Below are 6,000 nucleotides of genomic sequence, written 5' to 3' on the forward strand. Positions count from 1 at the left end.
AGAACGCTCCTGCTCATGCTTGCACCCCTCTCCACCGCTACATCTATCTGTTCTTTCTCATATTCCTTCGCTCTGGGGGACCTCCCAGGACCTCACTGGCACCGCGGTACCCCTGTCACACCCTGGACCAGATCCAGGAATGTCAGATGGTGAGAGAAGGGGGAAATGACATACAAGCATCAAATCCATTTACAGATGGAAAACCTGAAGCCCAGAGAGGAGAAAAGACTTGCCCAAGTGACTGCTATGAAGAAAAAGACTTTACGGTGTCCCTTTCAGACAGAGGGTACGGGAGTAGAGAGTGTCTTGCCCTAAGACCCATGTTAACCTCCCTCCCCTCACCGCCCCTCTTCTCCTAGAACAGTGGTTTTCAACTTGGGGTGATTCACCGCCCCCCACCCGGGCCCAACATTTGAGAGTGTCTGGAGACATCTTAGGTTTTCACAACTGGGGGTTGCTACTGGCATCTAGTGAGAAGAGATGAAGGGTGCTGCTAGACATCCCTCAATGCACAGGACACCCCCAAATGTTGCTAATGCCAAGGCTGAGAAGCCCTGCTCTAGGACCTAGCATGTGCCTAAATGGAGCTTCCAAGTGGGCTCCCTGAGCACTGGGACTTGAGGAGGATGCTGTATAAAGTCTCTCCTAGAGTTATGCCTGCCCCCATCTTTCTGTACTTAACCTTGCTCAGCTGGTCAATTCCACTTTGGGGCTCCAGTGTTCTTAATTCACTCATTTACAGAGGGGACAATACTATTACTGTTTGCCTTCCTAATTGTTTGCTGAAGGCAAGCAAAACAAGTAGTCTCCCTGCTGAGGGCATAGATTAAAATGTGAATGGGGAGTGGAAAGGTGTGGGGGAAAAGGAAAATAATTGAGATTGTTTAATAAAAGCGACCCTCCTGGGGATAACTAGCTGTACCTTCTACATACCCCTCACCCTATCTCACCCTATCTCATCCCTTCTCACCTGGTCTGTGAGAAGGGTAAACTGTGACCCAACAATGTGGTGAGCCTGAAGCTGGGTCCCAACAGCTGATCAGTGGTGGAGCTGGGACTCACAATTTTATTCACTTATTAACTAAACTTCTGTTATCATCTAAATTACATCAGGCCTACAACTAAGGCCTGTGATATAGAACGGTTGCTCTGGAGCAGCAAGGAGGATTAGATTTGGGGAAGGGGGACAAGATGGAGGGCAGGGAAGTAGCTGGAACAATGGTGGAGGTGAAGGATGAGGAGAGCAGAGCCTGTGAAGATTTGGAAGAGAAGGGAGGAATCAAGATTGCTCTGTGCTCCTCCCATGCACCCCATCACAGAGACATGTAAACCAGTGGCTGCCTTGGGAATCAGGTTCCGCTTGCACATCTGATGAAAACTTGGACTTGCCCTCTGGAGAAATGTGCAGACGACACTTCACATATAATTTCAGGGGTTCCAAAGTTCCATAACAGCTTCCAGAAGGATTGGTCAGGGGGTTAGGGGTAGGGGTAGAGGTTGATTCATATATATATATATAGATATATATATATATCTATATATATATATATATTTTTTTTTTTGGCTGCATCTCATGGCTTGTGGGATCTTACTTCCCCAAACAGTGTTTGAACCCAGGCCTGGCAGTGAAGGTGCTGAGTCCTAACCACTGGACAACCAGGGAATTCCTGCGCCTTACCTGATATTAAAATGTATTATAAAGCCAATGTATTTAAAGCAGTATGGTATTGAGGCAGACCTAGAGGAATCAGTGAAACAAAATGGAGTACAGAAATGGACAACCACGCAAGGGAATTCCATGTAGGATAAAGATAGCACTTCAGGTAAATGAGGGAAAATATAGGACTTACAACAAATGGGTGGAATATCGGGCAAGTTATTTGGTAAAATAAGAGAAAGCTGTGTCCTTACCCTACAGGGGAATAAATTCCAGGTGGAGCTCATATTTAAATTATAACACCATAATGTACAAGAAGAAAACATGGAGGAATGTTTTCACAATCTGGGGGATGGAAAAGACTTTCTAAGCCTGATGAAACCTGGACGCCAAAGGGAAATCATAAATTTGACTATAAAAACTATAAAACTATAAAAACTTCTACAGAGAAGTGATCATACTCAAGTTTGAAAGACTTGAATGACAAACTGGAAGGGATACATCCCAGTTGCCCTCTACTTTTGCTTTTTCTGGCCCGCCAGCCCCTCCCCCAAGCCGCGAAGGGCATGAGCGGAAGGGACGGCCGTGGCTGTGACAGTCAAGGCCGAGTACATCGCAGAGGCTCCTCCCACGACACCCTGGCCAGCGCCCACCTGTTCAGGGGCCGGGAAGCCCCGGAAATCCCAGCCGGGCCATCTGGGTCCACAGCAGGTGCTTTAGCAAAACGGAGCCAGAGTCCGCGCCGAGGCTGCTCACCACTTCGCTCCTGTGGCCATACTGGGAACTGCAATCCTCGGTTCAGTTCATGCAGTTTCCCAGAGTTAATATTTCCCAGAGTTAAAAATAATAATATTTTTCTTAATATAAATAAGAGTTAAATTTTTGAGGAAGCTAACAATGTTCTAGGCATTGTGCTAAACACATAAAATAGAATATTTCCATTGACCCTTAAAACAACTCTTCTAGGCGGGTCCACTGTATTATCATTTGACAGATGAGGAAACAGGATTTGACAGAAGTAACTTGCCCAGTCTCTAAGTGGTGGCGTAGGGATTCAAGGTCCGACTCCTCGCCCCACTTTTAATGCAAGAAAGCCAGGTTCTTGGCGAATTCAATAAAACAAAGTTTTTTTGAAGTTAACCTTGATCAGGCCTCATCCCAGGTGCTGGCAATTCAGAATTGAGACAAACAGCCATTAGGAGAGACAGGCAGAGAAATAGTTCTGATTCAGTGAATCCTGGAAACAGCAGAGAACATGTTAATCCTGGCAGGGGTCGGGGGAGAGAGCAGGGATCCCAGAGGTGTCCTTGAAGCTGTGGAGTTTGAGGGAGGGGGAAGGAGTGGGGTAGAACTTACAAGCCCACTGCAAGAAGGAAGAGTGGAGCTTTGGGGAGGAGCAGTGGTTTATATGCCCTGAGTCTGGGGTAGCTGGGGATGAGGCTGGACAAGTACACAGGACCAAGCTAGAGTTTGGGTTCAGAGGAGTTAGGGCACAAGGATTTTGAGAACTTTTCCATGTTTCTGTTGACTTGGTCTAGGGACCACCTGCTCTGCCAACCCAGCCTGCCTCGTTCCTCCCAGATGCTCCCCACCTGGGGTCAAGGTACCAGTTGCCTAACCCAGAAACCTGGGAGTCACTCTTAACTCCTCCGTTATCCTCACCTCCATCCAGTTAATTATCAGGGCCTGCCCAATCTACCTCTTAAATACTCTCCAGGTTCACTGTCTGCTCTCCATCCCTGTGGCCACTCCCCCCCTCCAGATGGCCTTCCTCACTCCTGAATCCAGCTGCTGGCAGTGACTAGGTCTCACCACCTCCAAACTTTCACATGAGAGAAATCCTTATAAAGCAATTCTGACCACATTCCCTCGCCTACTGAAAACCCTTTCACTTTTATATATAGAATGGATTAACAACAAGGTCCTACTATATAGCATACGGAGCTGTATTCAGTATCCCGTAACTATTACTATTATTGTTATTATAATTAACACTTATGGAAAATGTATTATGTCCTAGGACCTGTTCTAAGGACTGTATACATAGTAACTCAGTTAATCCCCATAGCAGGAAGCATGGGTGATGTTCTTCACCAGATCAGGGGAGCCCAGAGGAGGACCAGGTGGGGGAGATGCTGGACATGTTCAGATTCAGGTACGGTGGGGCATCCGGATGAGGGGCTGCAGAAGGAGCTGATTAGGTCTGGAGTTCAGAGGAGAAATTGTGGCTGGAGACATAAGATTAAAATTGTCAGGACTTCCCTGGCGGCGCAGTGGTTAGAAATCCGCCTGCCAATGCAGGGAACACAGGTTCAAGCCCTGGTCTGGGAAGATCCCACATGCCGCGGAGCAACTAAGTGCGTGTGCCACAACTACTGAGCCTGCGCTCTAGAGCCGCGTGCCACAACTACTGAGACCGCACGCCTTGAGGCTGTGCTCCGCAACAAGAGAAGCCACCGCAATGAGAAGGCCGCACGCTGCAACGAAGAGTAGCCCCCCCTTGCTGCAAACAGAGAAAGCACGCGTGCAGCAACGAAGAAGCAACTCAGCCAAAAATAAATTAAAATAAATAAGTAAATTTATTTTTTAAAAAAGAAAGAAATTGTTGGCAAATACATGAAAATGGGACAACAATCAACCCGTCTGGAAAAGGTAGGAGGAAGGAGATAGCTAGATGATTTTTAAGGTTTCTCCTGGTAGAAGAACATGTGTAGGATTCCAAGTGTTGAGGTTGGTAGGACCCCAGAGACAAAGAGGAAAAATCCACGTGGCCTGACAAACTTGACATGCTCCTTGGAGGCTGTCTGTTATTCTTTCATCTGACTTTCTTTTACTGAGCAGCTACTATGAGCCACATGCTCTGCTGGAGATGGAAGGGTCAGAAGATCCAACCCCTGTCTTCAGTGACTCCACAGTCTGGCAGGCAAAGGACAATACCAAAATAGGAACCCAAGTGCCCTAAGGCAAGCCTGGGAGACCTAGGGATGCGTCCTGGAGGACGTGACATCCAAGACAAGAGCAGACGGTCAGCAGAAGAAAGCTGTGTAGGGAATCTGGGCAGAGAGGATTGTTCATGTGGTTAAAGATTCTCATTCCTCTTGGATTTTCCACTTTGGACTCTAGTCACATGCCCTGAGAGTCTATTGCAGGTGCTGGGAACTAGACAATAGTACTTGCATCTCTTGGCTGTGTTGAATTTGCCGTCCTCTCCCGGTTCCTTCTCCTCAAAACTCTTCCTGCCTCAACTCTACCCTTCCTGTCAGGGCTTGGATGAGGGTGGGACAAGAGAGACACCGAGGGCACAAATTTAGGGAGGCACTCACTCTCAGGGGCACAGCTCCTGGCCCTGCACCCTGCTCACACTGGTACTATTCACACATGTGGCTCCCTCTGTTTACGGTGACCCTCCACCCACCCCTGTCCTGATCCAAGGCTCGGCTATCACCTCCTCCTAGATGGCTGCTGCTCTCCCCAGGCATCCCTGCTCCTCCCTAGGCCAAGGCGGGCCTCTGTGCTCAAACAGCATAGGCTTTGGCATCAGAGCCCTGCTGTGCTGTTTATTATCTGTGAGCTGCTCTCTGAGCCTGTTTTCACATGTGTCAAACGTGGTGCCAACTCCACAGGGGAGCTGTAAAGATTAGATGAGAAAAATGTATGTAAAGTGATCAGCAGTGATTGGTACAGGGTACTGAGTAAGTGGCAGCTATTAGGACTTTGTTTATACTTCTAAAGCACTCATACACTTAAAGATGTAATCTAGTTATTTTCCTGCCCCTGTCTTCACTATATCATAAGTTCCTTGGGGCAGGGAGGAGAAGGAGAGGAAGGAGGAGGAAGAAGACCTTCACGGATGACATTTAACAGGCTTGTCTGCTACATAATTCAAGGAAAGAAATGACAAATCCTCTGGGGAAAGTTCTGGGCAGGAAATCTGGAGCTTTGGGCTCCAGTCACGTGGTCCCAGGGACGGCACCGTGCCTGCCAGACTCAAATTCACTTTGGAGAAAAGCTCCCCAGACCACAAACACAGTTGGGGCCGTGCCTTAGACTACTTGGCCCCTCCAGCTTCTAGACGTAGCAGATGGGGGCCAGCACAGAGCCAAGGGTTGCCGTCTCATATATTAGCTGGTGACCTTTAACTAGTGGCCCGGCACAACAATCCGAGACAGGGCAATTAGAGGCTCTCTTGAACCAAGGAACAGAAAGAAATTGTCAGGCGGCAGAGGGAGGTGAGGTGGGAGGTCAGGGACAAGCGCGCCTGAGCCAATGAAGCCACATGCCAGCGAGTGGAGATAAGAAGGAGCAGGCACCAGGAGCCAGCAGCAGCCTGGCAGGGGGGAGGG

This window comes from Neophocaena asiaeorientalis, unplaced genomic scaffold (assembly GCF_003031525.2).
Source record: "Neophocaena asiaeorientalis asiaeorientalis breed wild unplaced genomic scaffold, Neophocaena_asiaeorientalis_V1.1 scaffold106, whole genome shotgun sequence".
In the NCBI taxonomy this organism is placed as follows: domain Eukaryota; kingdom Metazoa; phylum Chordata; class Mammalia; order Artiodactyla; family Phocoenidae; genus Neophocaena; species Neophocaena asiaeorientalis.